General features: G+C 50.3%; 1 protein-coding gene across 2 annotated transcripts in view; it reads left to right on the top strand.

Annotated features, from left to right (window-relative positions):
- The first annotated feature begins 303 nt into the window (after positions 1–303).
- The window catches only part of RBSN (rabenosyn, RAB effector), a 40,657-nt gene continuing 24,208 nt past the window's right edge, over positions 304–16,752 (top strand). Inside the window, exons 1-2 of one of the 2 annotated variants that reach the window (XM_064496216.1) lie at positions 304–402; positions 840–917. The gene's annotated coding sequence lies outside the window, so the exon portion shown is untranslated. Of the gene's footprint in view, positions 403–839; positions 918–16,464; positions 16,732–16,752 lie in introns of those variants that run through there. The other variant, XM_031470961.2, reaches the window with a different exon arrangement.

Raw genomic sequence — 16,752 nt, 5'->3', positions numbered from 1 at the left:
ACTAATGACCTAATCCTTGTAGAGCCAGATGGAAAGCGACCTTCTTCAGGTGGCATAAATGAATACGTTATCGTTTTAAAATGCGTGTAATAGATAGATCTGCAGCGCGAAAACCAGCCTCCCTTTACAACTCGCCACCTCCCGGCAACCCCTCTGAAGAGAGGGCGGCAGTTCTGGGCTTGGAGGAAGCCGGCCGCGGGGCATCGCAGCGAGGGAGGGGAGGGGTCGGGGCGGGGTGACGGGAAGGGCGCGTTTCGGAGTCGCCTGTGCTTCGTGAAGATCCCGCAGACGGCTCACAAGGCCGCCGGTCTCAGCAGCGCCTCCTGAGGGACGGCGTGCCGGGAGGAACCTGAATTCTCAGGCCACCCCAGCGCACGCGCTCACCGAGGGGCGGCCTTTCAGGTAGGGCGGTGGGGGAGGGTTTTTAAATGTAGATTTTGTTATTATTCAAGTGTGGGGAGACCCACAGCCCGGGAGGCAACTGCCGTTGAAAAGACGGTTCGTGACTCCAAGTTCCTGGCAGGAGGGGGCTCGTCGCTCCGTGGGGGGCCCCAGAGGGGAGCGCCGGGGCCGGGAGGGCACATGTGGGCAAGAGGTTGTACTGTGGGTTCTGTGGGAAGGAACGGGTGAGGCGGGGTAAGCGGGTTTGAATGAGCCCAGCGGACTCGGGGGCCTCGGGGCTGTCCCTAGTCGTTGGGTGTCTGGCCCTGGGGTGATGAGGCCCGGGGGATGGTGGCCCAGGGTTGAGAGTCCCAGGAAGGAGGTGTGTGTGTGTGGGGGGGGGGGGTTGGGGGCTCTGGATTGGTTAGTGTGCACAGCAAACCCTTTCCTGTCTCCAGGAGCCGGTCACCTTGGGAGGGGCAGTCTCTCCAGAGCCTGCAGGGCCTCAGAGGTGGAAGCTTCAGAAATCAGAAAAGGTAAAAGGCGCGGTTCACAAAGGGAGGAGCCAGAAACTCGGGCCTAAGGACAGTGCGCCAAGGGGGGTCGGGTCCGCCAAGGGGGGAGGGTCCGCACCTCCAGGCCTGGGACCTCGGATCCCCAGCAGGGGCAGGTCCCTCTGGGTCCTGTCCGCTTGTGACCTCCGGGGAGGGTTTGGCGTAGGGGAGGGACAGTATGTGACCTCTAGCTTCTGTGTGAAGAGCTGCGGAGGGCAGAAATGCCCACTGTGCTGGGCAGCACATAGGAAGCCCTCCACAGGGGTCCGCTGAAAGGATGCGTGTCGAGTCTCCGGAAGGAAACACGGATTTTGGCGCCAGTTATGCCTGTATTTGCTTGTTTGCACCCATCACATGCACACACGCTCTCAGGCGTCGTTTCCAATTATTTCACGTACATGTATTGTCCCTCTGCTCTGTTCATTGTCCTAAGATGCTCGACCTGGGCTGATAGAGACTTCCTCCTGTCCTTTTCAATCACGGAGGTGGTTGATGTGGGCAGAACATCTAAAAGGGAAATTGCTGGGACAAAGGGCACAGACAGATACAAGTTTTGTAAATCCTGCCAATTGCTCTACTGTAGGGCTGTAAGCAATTTATACTCCAACCAATGCATGAGATTTGAGGGCACCCATTTCCCCACACCATTTCCAACACTGGCTGTTATCGGTCAGTCTATAATACTTTTTGGAAATTAACCTATTTCTAATACACATTCTACTTGATCCCCAAAGTGGTTTGAAGCTGTTTTGACTCAGAGACACGCGAGGAAGCATTTTAGAATCGTGTTTAAGTGACATGGACTCTAGAGTCAGACTACTTAGGTTCACATCCCAGTAACAACACTTGAAGGCTGTGTGACCTTGGCAAGTTTCTTAACTTCTCTGTCCATGGGTTTCTTTGTGGTAGGATGAGAAAAATAAGGTTGTGGTAAATGGTAGCCATAAAAATGCGCCTCTGAGGTTTCCAGCGATGGGGCATGTCATGGACTGGCTCAGCGCCAGGCACTGAAGGACCCCCAACATTCCCACAGACACCAGGTTCCTGTGGCCTGCTTCCAGCCAGCCGCTGAGAGCACCAGGCCCCTTCCCATGCAACAGGATGCCCCATGGGTCTGGTGGTTCCACCTTTCACCTCCTCCTTTGACTTTCTTGCCTCCCTTTTGTAAGGACCGTTGGAATTACATTTAGGGTCGCCCTGGATAACACGGGATACTTTCCCATTTTAAGATCGTCGGTCACATCTGCAAAGTCCTTTTGATATATGTCACAGTCACAGGTCCTGGACATTTTGGGGGGCTGTTATCCGCCCAGCACACTGCCCACCTTCCCTCTCTTCCTCTCCTTCCCGCAGGACTCAGACCTGCCCTGTGGTCGGATGCCTCTCTCAGATAAGGCACAGATGCCCAGTTAAATCTGAACACTGGGTAAGCAATGAATAATTTTTGAATAGAAGTAGGCATGGGCCATGGTGCATAGAACATATTTATACTACACAATTATTCATTGTTTCTCTGACCTTCAGATTTAAGTAGGTGTCCCGTGTTATCTGTTTGCTCAGTCTGGTGACCGGACTCTAGCTTCTCCCACACTTCCCCTCACAGGTATGGTCATGCCTCCTAGGAACCACTGTGGGTACCCAAATCCGTGGATGCTTGAGTCCCTTAGTGGCAGCCCTCGGTATCTGCGGGCTCTCCATCCACAGATTCAACCAGTGGCAGATGGAATTCCATCCCGGGTTGGTTGACTCTGCGGATACTGATGGCCGACTGCATTTTCCCCAGTCAACCTCTTGCATGTCTAATAGTCTAATCCCACATTGCTGTCTGCTTCTCAGAGGATGCCAGCTGACACGTGGAGAGGAGTAGGTGAGTGCACACAGATCACAGACGCGCGCCTGGTCCCAGGAAGCAGGTGCTTGCTCTCAGCAGCCCAGCCAGGGATTCCGTGTGAACCTAGGCCTGTCTAACTCCCCAGGCTGGGCTCCCTCCTCCTTCCCCTCACCTCTCCCGCACTTCATAGGTGCTCAGAACACATTCATGGGAGCTGAGTGTATTTGCACGTTTACAGACTATTTTCGGAGGACGCCAAGGTTTGCAGTTCCCCTGGAGAGGAGGTCTGAGCGTGAAGCTCACTTTGCAGTGAAAGTCCTTGCCAAGCTGTTGAATTTGTACCCTGTGAATGTTATCACCTACCACAAAACTAAAAAAAGTTAAACATAGTTTGAATTGAACTAAATTAATTGCAGTTTTTATATCTTGGAGGCCCAAATTGTGCAGGAGGCCAGGAGGCCACCAAATGGCCTGAGTGCCCACCTTGCTCTGAGAGGCGCTCCCCACCGCCTCTGTTCCTGGAGGGTTTGTTTTTTTTATTTGAAGTAGATTCGATTTACAATGTTGTGTTAGTTTCTGGTGTGCTGTATAGTGATTCAGTTATATATATAGACATATACATATAAATTCTTTATAGATTATTATAAGATACTGGATGTAGTTCCCTGTGCTATACAGTAGGGTCTTGTTTATCTATTTCATATACAGTAATTTATATCTGCTAATCCCAGACTTCCAATTTATCCCTCCCTTTTCCATTTGGTAACCATAAATTTGTTTTCTGTCTGTGAATCTCTTTTAGTTTTGTAAATTAGTTCATTTGTAACAATTTTTTTAGATTCCACATGTAAGTGATATCACATGGTATCTGTCTTTCTCTGTCTGACTTACTTCACTTAGTATGATGATCTCTAAGTCCATCCATGTTGCTGCAAATGGCATTATTGCATTCTTTTAAATGGCTAAGTAGTATTCCAGTGTATAAATATACAATTTCTCTTTTTTAATTGATGTATAGTCAGTTTATAATGTGTCAATTTCTGGTGTACAGTATAATATTTCAGCCATGCATATATATACATATATTCCCTTTCATATTCTTTTTCACTATAGGTTAATACAAGATATGGAATTATAGTTCCCTGTGGTATACAGTATAAACTTATCTATTCTATAGATATCAGTCACTTGTGTACTTTTTTTTAGATTTCATGTATAAGTGATATAATATGGTATTTTTATTTCTCTTTCTGGCTTCTTTCATTTACAATGACAATCTCCAGGTCCATCCATGTTGCTGCAAATGGCATTATTTTGTTCTTTTTTATGGCTGAGTAGTATTCCATTGTATATATATGCCACAACTACTTTATTCAGTCATCTGTCAATGGACATTTAGGTTGTTTCCACGTTTTGGCTACTGTAAATAGTGCTTCTCTGAACATTGGGGTGCAGGTGTCTTTTTGAATTAGGGTTCCTTCTGGATATATGCCCAGGAGTGGGATTGCTGGATCTTATGGTAAGTCTATTTTTAGTTTTTAAGGAATCTTCATACTGTTTTCCATAATGGCTGCACCAACTACAAACCCACCAGCAGTGTAGTTCCCTTCTCTCCACACCCTCTCCAGCATTTTTTGTTCATGGACTTTTGAATGATGGCCATTCTGACTGGTGTGAGGTGATACCTCATTGTAGTTTTGATTTGCATTTCTCTGATAATTAGTGATACTGAGCATTTTTTCATGTGCCTATTGGCCATTTGTATGTTTTCATTGGAGAATTGCTTGTTTAGGTCTTTTGCCCATTTTTGGATTGAGCTGCTTGTTTTTTTGCCATTAAGTTGTATGAGCCGTTTGTATATTCTGGAGATTAAGCCTTTGTCAATCACATCATTTGAAAATATTTTCTCCTAGTCCATAGGTTATCTTTTTGTTTTATTTATGTTTTCCTTTGCTGTGCAAAAGATTATTAGTTTGATGAGGTCCCATTTGTTTATTTTTGCTTTTATTTCTGTTGCCTTGGGAGAGTGACCCAGGAAAACATTGCTACAATTTATGTCACAGAATGTTTTGCCTGTGTTCTCTTCTAGGAGGCATATGATGTCCAGTCTTATGTTTAAGTCTTTAAGCCATTTTGAGTTTATTTTTGTGTATGGTGTGAGGGGGGGCCCAGCACCTAGGAATGGGATGGAGAGGCAGCAAGTCTCCAGCAAGCACCAGAGACAAGGTTATTTTCATTCTAAACTTCATTGATTTACATGTGGCTGTCCAGGTTTCCTGACACCGCTTGTCAAAGAAACTGTCTTTTCTCCATCGTATGTTCTTGCCTCCTTTGTTGAAGTTTGATTGGCCAGAGTCTGTGGGTTTGTTTCGGGGCTCTCTATTCTTTCCCATTGACCATATGCCTGTTTTTGTGCCAGTACCGTGCTGTCTTGACTGTGGTAGTTCTGTAGACTCACCTGAAGTCTGGGAAGGTCATGCCTCCGGCTTCGTTCTCTTTCCTAAGTATTGCTTTGGCAATTCTGGTCTTTTGTGATTCCATATAAATGTTAGGGTTGTTTGTTCTAGCTCTGTGAAAAATGTCCTGGGTAATTTGACAGGGATCACATTAAATCTGTAGATTGCTTTGGGTAGCATGGCCATTTTAACAATATTAATTCTTCCTATTCCTGGAGGTTTGTTTGCAGGGCCAAATTCTTACATCAATGCCAAACACTGACCTTTGATGCTGGACGACCCTGAGGACCTCCTCAGTCGTCCCGCCACAACGTTCCTGACCCACCTGGGTCCTTCTCCAGTAGCAAGGAGACTGGTGTGGAGGCAGGAGAGTATCTCAGACCTTCTCTCACATTTCCTTCTCCAGCAAAATAGGAGGAGGCAGGGCTCACGCAGGGAGCTAGAATCACAGAAGCTCAGCATTCAGTCAGGGAAGGTGGAAAACTTCTCCCCAACCTCCCTGAAACGTATCTTCCAGTCCATGCTTGCATGCCTCCAGATATGGGGACATCACTCCCTCAGAAACAGCTTTCCTAACTAGCACAGCTCTGCCAGGAAGAAAGCATTCCTTCTTGGAGATAAGACCTGGTGCTGTGTGACTGTCCCATGACATCCTTGTGGGTCCTTGCTCTGCCCCTGGGCCCCCAGATCCTGTGAGCTTGCTGCAGGGGAGCCCCCAGGATGCTTCCTCCGGATCCTTGGGACTGGAGCCTGCTTGGCCTCCTACTCGCCCTGGGCATGCTCAGCCCGCCTCTCTCACAGGGCCCAGCACCTAAGAATGGGATGGAGAGCAACGTGTTTTCAGAAAGCACCAGAGAAAAGGCTGTTTTCCGGGCTTGCCCTGGCTGAGGCCTGCGGATGCCTGAGTGTCTCACACAGAGGGCAGCGGGGACTAGAACGCCAGGTGCCTATCACCCCGATTCTGTGCCCTCCTGCAGGACTGGACACTCTCAGCCAAAGTTCAAGCCCTGATACTGGCTTCTCCATCTCGGACACCTCCTTCTGTTAACCCATTCTGTCTCTTAAAAAAAAACAGATTTATTTTTAAAAGTGAAAAAAAGGTCCAGAAGACCCAGGAGTAGCTACTTTTTCTAGTTTCTTGTGTGTTCCCCTAGGGATATTTTAAGCATTTTCAGAATAGCTGTGCTGTCCCTGACTTGGGAGGTGTCCCCTCCCCTCCTTTTCTGTGCAGCCCTGGAAGGCAGCCTCTGTTCCTGATCCCACACACCCTTGGGTGTCCCCCTCTGCTCCCTCCCAGGTGTGGTGAGTGTACCCCTGGCTCTGGACAAAATGACTTTGAGTGGTATATGGCTTAAACTTTTGATAGTCTAGCTTTTGTCTCAATGTGTATTAAAAACAAAGAGACTAATACATCAAATTCATAATTCCACATCTGCCTAAAGTGGGGTTAAAATTTTTAAGTGAGTTGTGTTTATGGTAAATAATAGGCAGTTCGTAAAAAGCACAAAATTGTACAGGAGCCACAGGGACAGCTCAAAAGCGCGAAAATGCTGCTGCCGTAACAGGTGGACCGAGAAAGTGAGACGGGGGCTTAGCTCCTGGAAGCAGCCCACCCAGCAGTTGGTCGAGGAAGGAATTCTCAGTCTTGGCTGAACATCAGAATCACATGGAAGTGTTAACAACCCCGATGACCAGGCTGCGTTCCACGCACGGACGCAGGACCAGCATCAGCTTCGTTTAAGTCCCACCAGGGAGAGGAGGGTGGTTCCTAGAGCGCCCCGAGCCTCTCCGGAGAGGAGAATGTTGGGCGCCCCCTGCCGGCGGGCGGAGACGCATGCTCCCACTCTGGTGGGATTTGCTGGAGGATTTGGGGGTGTCTTGTAAACCCGGGAGAGGTTGGTTGGCTTACATAAGCTGTGCCCCAGGCTGTGTATTCACAGTTAACAGGAGGAGGCTATTTAAAGCAGGAGGTTGGGCGGCATGTGGGAGGCCACCAGGTCTGGCGCATGGGCTCACGACGCAGGCAAAAGACATGCCCCAAATTCTGATCCTCGGAGTTCCACCAAGACCAAACAAAAATAGATGAAGAAGGCAGCGGCCAGACAGCTAATTAAAATGTTTAATGCACTTGGTGATATTCCTATTTTTCTCCCAGCTAAAATGTTATCTATTCCTATGCTCTGGCCTTCTGCTCATGAAGTTGAAGGTCATTCATAACTCACCAATTCACTCATTTAGCAAATAATTCCTGGGCCAAGTCCTTTGCGGGGCACTGGGGGATAATAACAAAAATAATAATAGCTTACAGTCACTGAGCACTTACTTTGTGCCAGGAACTATTCTGTGTACTTGCAAGTGTTAACTCATTTGGTCCTCATGCAATCCTATGCAAAGGGTCATTATCCCCATTTGACAGGTGAGGAAACTGATATGCAGAGAGAGTAAATAAATCACTCAGTTTCTCCTGGCTAGAATGTGGCTGGTGCCTGACTAAGACAGCGCTCCTTCCTTGAGAAGCTTACTGTCTGATAGGGTGACAGACCTGGGACTCACAAGAGATGAAGTGCCACTGCTAGGAGAGATCAGTGAGGGCAGGCCCTTGAAATGGGTTTTAGATGTTAAGTAGGAGTTAGCCAGGCTTCAAGGGGGTGGGAGAAAAGGGAAGGGCACTTCAGGCAGAGGGAATGGCCAGTGCGGAGGTGGGGAGGCAGGAAGACAGCACAGCTTGTACCGTAAGTAAAAGGCAGTCGGATATGGACGTAGGAAAGACACTCTTCAGTGCTCTAACCTGTGTCTGGAACAGGGCAGGAGGGGGGCCTTGCAGGGGGCTCTGGGAAGTACACCTGGGGTCCCAAACTCAAGTTTCACGGGTCTAAGAAATACTCAATGTTTCCAGGGCAAGGGAAGGGAGACAGGGTGTTCTCTGTGTTTGCTCCACCAGGAGGCAGGGTCCATTGAGGGGACCCGGAAGCACCACGTGGTTGTCCCTGCCCTGTTCCTCTCACATCAGCTTGTTCAAGAGGAGCAGCTGGTTTTCCAGATGACCCCTGCCCAGGCTGGGGCCTGCCCCAGTGCACACCCAGAGTGGGAAAGAGAGGGAGGGAGCTTTTGGGTAGAAGGACTGAGGCTTCTGAACTGGCTCCACAAGGCACTTACTCACCCACTCCCCGAGCCTCAGCTTCCAGATGTGTGTCCCCAAATTCATAAGTTGCAGACCTAACCCCAGTGCCTGAGAATGTGACTGCATTTGGAGATGGGGTCTTTAAAGAGGCAATCGAGTTAAAATGAGGTCATTCGGGCGGGCTCTAATTCAATATGGTGTCTTTATAAGAAGAGGAAGCCTGGACACGGAGGGAAGACCATGTGGGGACCCAGGGAGAAGGTGGGCATCTGCAGGCCAAGGAGAGAAGCCTCGGAGGAAACCAACCTGCTGACAGCTTGATCTTGGACTTGCAGCCCCTGGGACTCTGAGGAAACACATTTCTGGTGTTTAAGTCACCTGAGCCTGTGGCACTTCGCTGTGGCAGCCTGGCAAACTAATATGCTGCCCTTTGGGGTGCCTCCCAGAAAGAGAAGAGTCTGCTTCTTCATCCTTGAGTCTAGGCTGATCTTGTGACTTGCTTTGGCCAACTGAAGCTGGGCAGCAGCTGAATGACACTACCGAGCTCAGGCCACTGTTGAACAGGCAGCTGCTGCTTTTTCTGGGCTGTCATACAACCGACTTTCTGCTGGTGACAGATGATGTGGAAAGGAAGAAAAGGTGGTCGGTAGGGGAGATCTGACCACCCGCACAGTTGGCAGGAAGGAGCCCAGACACGTTGGGGAAGACTTGGCCTCTCCCAGACGTTTCTCCATTTTGTTCATCTTTTGGGGTCTTCTGCTCCTCACAAGTTCACTGTGGTTCGCTGTCCTGGGTTGTCTGATCTGCTGGGCAGGAGGGTACAGGGCAGAAGCCCAGCGTTCAAGATAGGTTCAGGATCCAGAGAGGAGGGAGAGAGAGGCAGACACTAAGCCCATGGGACTTGTACTGCTATGTTTTCCAGTCCAGGGGCTCGCCTCCCTGAGCGGGGGTACACAGTGGGTACCTGCGGTGGAGGCAGCCACCCCTTCTCCTGCCAGCTGGCTGACCTTGGTGACTTGACAGCCTGGCAGAGGCCCAGCCGGAGGCTCGTGGAGTACGGACCCCATCGGAGGCCTCTGGGGGCAGAGATGCCAGCTGTCCACCAGAGATGTGTGCTCCTCCTGGTGGGTGGAGCTGTTGCCAGGATGTAGCTGCCCAGCCTGGGACGACAGTTCCCAGCCCTCCTTGCTTCCTGGGGGTGGACCGTGGGACCAGTTCTTGCCAGCGAAGGTGTGAGAGAGTGATGTGAGCTGCTCCCAGCTCGGAGGGATGAAAGTGGATGTGTCTTCTCCACTCTCTCTTCTTCCATCTCCTGGCTGGACATCACCTCCTGGGTGACCTTGGACGCTGTGTGCTGAAGCTGACAGTGGCTTTATTGTTCTGCAGTCCCCAAGGGAATGGATGACTGCGTGGTGAGAGGTCCCTCCTCCACCCACTGGCCCACCTGCCCCAGGTCACATATTCATTCACTGAGTCCCGTAACGAGCATGTATTGCGGGTCTGTTATGTGCCTGCACAGTTGGAGGCTGGGGTGCAGCAGCAAATGAGGCAACGTTCCGACCGCGTGCAGCTGGCATCTCAGATCAACACACATCATCAGTGATGAAGGAAGTGAATGCAGGGCATGTGCACAGCTTTAAAAGGGTCGGGTGCGACCAGGAGCAGGTTGGGGGTGAGGCTCCCTGAGTGCAGGAAGGAGGCCAGCGGTGCACGGTCTGGGAGCCAGTGTCCCCTCAGTTTTGCACTCTGGGTGCCTTACTTGCCTCGCCTGGTCCCAGCTGCTGCCTGGGACGTGCTCCTTTGATAGTGCGGTCGGGGATGAGGGGTCCTTAGTGCAGAGGCCTGAAGGAGGTGAGGGAGGGAGGCATTTAGGAATCTAGGAGACTAATGTCCCAGCAAATTCCCGCCACTGGGGTGCGCACCCTCCTCTGCTGAACAGCAGGGGGCAGCCTCGGAAGGCCCAGGACGGGACCGGCCGGCTGCGCGGGTCTTACGCGGTCCTATGGCGCCCCCTGGTGGCTGGCTTGGCTCCTCGCAGCCCTCTGCTCGCCTGCGTGCAGAGCCCACGAAAAGAGAGTACGTTAGAAAAAGGAGGTCTCCCTCCACCTCCCCACCCCAGAGGAACCGCCGCTGGAATTTGTGTTTCCTTCCAGGGACTCAGCATGCACCTTTCAACTGACACTTACTGAGGATTTACTACGTGCCAAGCACACTTGGCATTTCTGCCCTCTCCGTTTCTCCTCAGTACCGAAGCCAGAGGTCAGATCCTGTCCCTCCCCTACTCCAACCCGTCCCCTGGTCCCCATCCCCCTCAGAGTAAAGGCAAAGTCCCTACAATAGGCGTCACTTGCCCTCTGCCCGCGAGCTCTAGGCCAGGATTCCTGTAACTCGCTCCATCACTGCCTCTGCCAGCCACATTGGCCTCTTTAGTTTTCTGGCGGGGGTAGGGGACAATAAAGTATAATAATTTTTTATCACTTTAACCCTTCACAAGTGTGCAATTCAGTGTTAAATACATTCACAATTGAGTGTAATTGGCACCACTATCTACACCCAAAACTTTTCATCATCTCCAACAAAAACTCAGCACCCATGAAACACCAAATCCCCCTCCTTCCCTGCCCTCATCCCCTGGCAACCTCTATTCAACTGTCTGTCTTTGTGAAGTTGTATTCTAGGAACCTCACATTAGTGGAATTGTACAGGATTTGTCCTTCTGTGTTTGGCTTACTTCACTAAGCACAATGAAAAAGGTCCAACCATGTTATAGCATATATCAAATATCTGATATATGATATATCAGATATCAGATATTTTCAGGGCTGAACAATATTCCATTGTGTGGATGAACCACACTTTGTTTATCCATCATCCATTGGTGGACACTTGAGTCGTTCCCACCTTTTGGCTACCGTTCTTAATGCTGCTGTGAACACGAGTGCTGGCCTCATCACTTTTTTCAACCTGCCAGGCACACCCTGCCTTGAGGACTTTGCGCTGGCTGTTCCTTCTTCGTGGTATATTCTTCCCCAAGACACCCACATGGCTCATTCCTAGCTGCCTTCAGGTCTGTCTTCTAACGTTGCATTTTCAGGGAGGCCTGCTCTGAGCACCCAGCTAAATATGGCCACCTGGCCCTCCCTGTCCATTTATTTTTTCTTTTTTTCTATAGCACTTATCACTTTCCAACATACTGTGTAATGTGCTTATTTAGTGTCTGTGTCTCTCTGCTAGAATGTCAGCTCTAGGAGGGCAAGAATCGCTGTCAGTTTGGTTTATCTCAAGCACTATGTGGACAGGTGCTCACACAAAGTTTACTGAATGAACTTAAAATTGTAATCCTAAGTCAATTCTGAGTTACACATTTTAAACTGGAGGCACAAGTATAATGTGTGAGATGCGCTACATGCCAAACTCTCCTAAATACCTCAGACACTTAAAGTACTGCGTCTACACAGATTACTTCAATCCTGGGCCGAAACTGGGATTAACTTCTCTACCGGCTGAGCGTGCGCATCTCCAGAGATTTCGGTCAGAGGAAAGCGATCTGAAGTTGCAACCAACTAGTGTGATATGATTTTTTTCTCATGACCTGAGGACCATGCTGACTTATTCTTGTCCACAGCGCAGTGAAGGGGATGAGTGGGAGCAGAATTCCATGCCTTCCCCACTCTCCAAGCCCAGGGCTTGAGTCCCGGCACGGGGTACGTCTGTTGGATGGAGGGGGGCCTCTCTCTCACGCACCGAAGATCTCTCTGGGCCGGTGGCAGCCCTGCTTAGTCTAAGGAAATGCCAGCCTGTGACCTGCAAATTGGGTGGCCTTGCCGCTTGAATGCCCCCAAGTCAATTCTGAATTTCCTCCTTTTCAGATCAGCAGAGGCTGCCACTCCCCATCCCCTCCCTCACTGGGTTCAGCGAATGTAGCTACTATTTGATTCCTTTCTGAGTTCCCATCTGCCAGGGCCATGACTCTCAAAAATATTTCCATGAACCAGATTGGGCCCTCACACATCCTCTGGCGGTTTCTGACTCAGCCTGACAGGACTGCCAAGGCATCTGAACACCACCTCCTTCCTTCTCTTTAGTTACCAAACATTTACATAGTCCTTCCTGTGGGCTAGGCACTGTTCCAGCACTTTCCAAATGTGGACCTATTTAATCCTTCAACCTAGGAGGGAGGTACTATTGTGATCCCATTTTGCTGGAGAGGAAACGAAAACTCAGAGAGCCTAAGCGACCCGCCTGGGGTCACACAGCAACAGGGCTGGGACTGAAGCCCGAGTCTGTACTTGGAACCACGACGCTTCCCTCCCTGGAACTTTCTTCCTGTTATTCTTTTCTCCCTCTTTCCCTCTCTATCATCCCCTTCCTTCCCTCTTTCCCTCTCCTCCTTCCCCATTCTCTGCTTCCTTCCTTCCTGACCCTGAGCGGCCGCCAGCTGCTTCCCCTGGACACCACCCAGCCTGGCTCATCCTCTGTGGATTCCGCAGACCAAGCCTCCCTCCCGCCGCCCCGCCTGTCCTTCGTCACGACTTGCGTTTCCCTGTGCCAGCAGACGGGTGCCAACCTCTGTCCCCAACCTCAGTGCAGGTGGCAGCAGCCTGGGAACTGGGGCTGGGCCAGGCCGGGGAGTCGGGGAGGAACCGGGGCTCGGGGGAGCCGCGTGACGGGCTGCAAACGCGCCCCTGACGACAGTCCCCACAGCGTGCCTCCCCTTCCCTGCTCAGCGATTTCATTGTGATGCCAAGACATCTCGCGCTGCCGGGGGGGTGGACTTAGATAATAAGGGGCCAGAAAGAGAGAGATCAGAGAGGGAGAGAGGGACGAGGGAGGGAGGGAGGGGGAAAGAGCGCGCGCCCTAAGGCGGAAGGCAAAGGTGAAGACGTCCAGTGTCAGCCATGGGAAGCGGCCCCTCTAGTGTCAGGCAAACACTCAGTTCGTGCAGGAACTTTCCTAAGATGCTCAAAGGATGCAGAGGCATGTTCTTCCCCGTGGCCGTGCCTCGGCACATGCTGTTCTCCTGGCCTGGAAGCCCTTCCCTGTCATTTCCACCCGAGGGCTCCGCTCATGCTTGTCGCCTCTGGGAAACTGTCCCTGAATTCTCACAGAGGATGTCATCAGCCTCCCCTTGAATGCTAGAGCTGCTGCCCACGTGTGCACACCTCTCTCTCTCTAACTGGCTTATGAGCATCTGTGTCCCCTGCCAGTGGAGGCCACTTCGAAGACTAAGACCATCTTGCCTTAACCTCCTCACACCTTCTATTTCTATCGCCGGTCCACGGCTGGGGCCTGGAAAATGCTGAGAGATGCAGAAAGACTCAGAGATCAGGGTATCAGGCCTTCACAGAGGAAGGAGTTGTAGGGTTTGGAAATCTCAAGACAAGATGACTCTGGGTTCAGTACTTACCAGCTGTGTGACCTTGGGCAAGTCACCTACCCTCTCTGTGCCTCAGAGTCCTCACTTACAAAGTGGGAATGATGTTAGTTTGTACCACATAGATTTGTTTGAGAATTGGTTAAGACGTGTAAAGCACATAGAACAGTGACCAGCACATGTGAATCACTCTGTAAATATTAGTCATTATTATTATTATTATTATTAAAATGGAAATAGTAAGATAGTTGCCCAAAGGAGTTGACTAATTAAAGCGCTTTTGATAAACTGTAAAGCATACAGGAAGGTCTTTGCCGCCCTTGTTCTTTAAAATATCAATACAATGGAAGTGGCTGATCCCTCATAATTTCCAGAATTAATTCACAAGTTGCGGGCCACATTGCCATTGCTTTTTTGAGTATAGGAAATGGTGACTGTGACACCAGCTTTTGTAAATCATAGAGTGACAGGCAAAATCATGACGGTTTAGTAAAAGGTTCATCACCTGACCCCAGACGTAGTTCTGCCCGGGAGCACGGCTTGTTCTGGGACCCCTTTAGCCCCAGCCATGCAATACAGTGTTTTCACTCCCCAGTCCTGGCTACCAGGACCCAAGGAAGAGTCCAGCGACAGAGGCAGTTCCAGTGAGTCGCTCTGCTTCTGACAGGTTGGCAACTCTCTTGTGTGTGCCAGTACACAAGGCGGGTGGGGCGTCCCTGACCACACCTCCTAACCCTGCAAAGTGAAAAAAAATGTTGCCATCAGGTTGAAAAAATAAAAGAGCTTGCAAGTCTTTGGAACCCATTTAATCTGTATAGATGGGAAAACTGAGGCCAAGGGAGGGGACAGGACCTGTTCAAAGTCACAAAGTAAGATGCAACCAGGGCTAGATCCCAGGTCTCTGGAAACTGAGCTTCTGCCCTTTCACTGGTGATGACCCTCGAAAAGCTCAATGCTCTCCATGCTGGGAGCCTCATGTCCTTAAACAGAAGGTGATGGAGGCCCAGGGCTGGTCGCAGAATCAATGCTCTTGCCCAGAGGCAGAGCCAGTGTTAAGTACACCCCCACACACCCCTTCCACCCCACATAACCTCACTCGGTCTTCACAATCCTATGAGGTGGCAACTATGATCTTTGTCCTTACATTACAGATTGTGATACTAGGAGTCAAAGTGGTCAAGTAAAACTGCTGGAACATGAATCGCGGTCGACTTCTGACCCCAAAGCTCAGGATCTTTCCATCATGTTCTGGAGCTCCTCTTCTGGGGCCCAGGTCATGGCTAAAGGCCAGCACTTGTGCAGGGCACAAAGCAAATAGCTCCCAAGGACTGGGATGGGGTTTTGTCTCTGTATACCCTGTGGTACCCAGCACAGCGCAGGGCATGGAGTGGGTGCTGATTGAGCATCCTGTCTTTTTTTTTTTTTTTTTTTTGGTATACTTGACATATAACATTGTATCAGTTTCAGGTGTACAACATAATGATTTGGTATTTGTATATCATGCAGAATGAATAGTTAAGTCTAACGCCAATACATATAGTTACAAACATTTTTTTCTTGTGATGAGAAGTTTTAGGATCTGCTCTCAGCAACTGTCAAATATGCAGTACAATATTACTAACTGTAGTCACCATGCTGTACATTATATCCCAGGACTTATTTATTTTGTAACTGGAAGTTTGTACCTTTTGAATCCTTTCACCCATTCCTCCTGCCCCCTCCCCCCAGCCCCCACCTCTGGCAACCACCAATGTGTTCTCTGTATCTATGAGCTTGTGGGTGTGTGTGTGTGCATGTGGGCGTTTAGATTCCACATATAAGTGAGCTCATGTGGTATCTGTCTTTCTGTTTGACTTATTTCACTTAGTGTAACGCCCTTTAGGTCCATTCACATTATTGCAAGTGGCAAGATTTCATTCTTTTTTAAATATATCACATTGTTTTTATCCATTCATCCACTGATAGACAGGTTGTTTCCCTATCTTTCTTGGCTATTGTAAATAATGCTGCAACAAACACCGGGGTGCAGATACCGTTTTGAGTTAGTGTCTTGTGATCTTCAGATAAATTTGAGTTAGTTTCTTGTGATCTCCAGATAAATTCCCAGAAGTGGAATTGGTGGATCATACAGTATTTTTAATTTTTTTAGGAATCTCCATAACCTTTTCCACAGTGGCTGCACCCCTTTACACGCCCACCAATAGTGCACAAGCGTTCCCTTTCCTTCACATTCTCCCCAACACTTATTTCTTTTTGATAACAGCCATTCTAACGGGTGTGAGGAAGATATCTCATTGGGTTTTGATCCGCGTTTGAAAACGGTGCAGATTTTCTTGACCATGCGCTCCATGCCTGGGGTGGATACTAAGCCCCACCACGTGGTTGTATTGCAGGCCTTTCCACATCCTCCAGGTCTCCTGAATATTCCTCCTGTCTCTAGCTCTCAGGAACTTTAATAGAATCAAATTAATTTAGAACTACAGTTAGGGGCGCGATAGGAAGCATTCAAGACCCCTTGCTGCCTCATTCACTGCGCACCTCGGTCAAGGGCCAAAGAACCACCGGTCTGGACTTTCCCATCTGTACAATGGGGTAGAGGGCAAGCTGCTGGCTTTAACGTCCGGCGCCTCGGACGTCAAAACGTCGCAGAATTACCGAGACTCGCCGCGCCGGTTCTTTCGGCGCCTGCGCAGAAGCCGCCGCGCCTCCGCGCCCGGGGACTCCTTCCGGGCTCCTCGAAGACTCGGCGCTCCTCCGGCGTCTGTCAGCCTGCCCTTCAGATTCGGCGCCGCCGCAGGCGCGCCTGCCGAGCGCCGAGCAGTCGATGGAGATGGCGGCCGCGCTTGTGTGAGGGACCGAGGAGGCCCAGAGCCTGGGTCCGAGAAGAGGACAGGCCTGCGCGCCCGCGGGAGCCCGGCGCGGTCCAGAGGGCCGGGCAGGCCTGCGGGGCGCGGCGCCGCTCTCCTCGGGAACGAGACGGGCGGACCGTGCGGCCGCGGGACCCGGGTGTTGTGGTGGGTGTGGCGCGCGCGGTG

This window comes from Camelus dromedarius, chromosome 17 (genome assembly GCF_036321535.1).
Source record: "Camelus dromedarius isolate mCamDro1 chromosome 17, mCamDro1.pat, whole genome shotgun sequence".
Lineage (NCBI taxonomy): Eukaryota > Metazoa > Chordata > Mammalia > Artiodactyla > Camelidae > Camelus > Camelus dromedarius.
The sequence above is the reverse complement of the archived record's forward strand: the minus strand, read 5'-3'. Positions and strand labels throughout refer to the sequence as shown.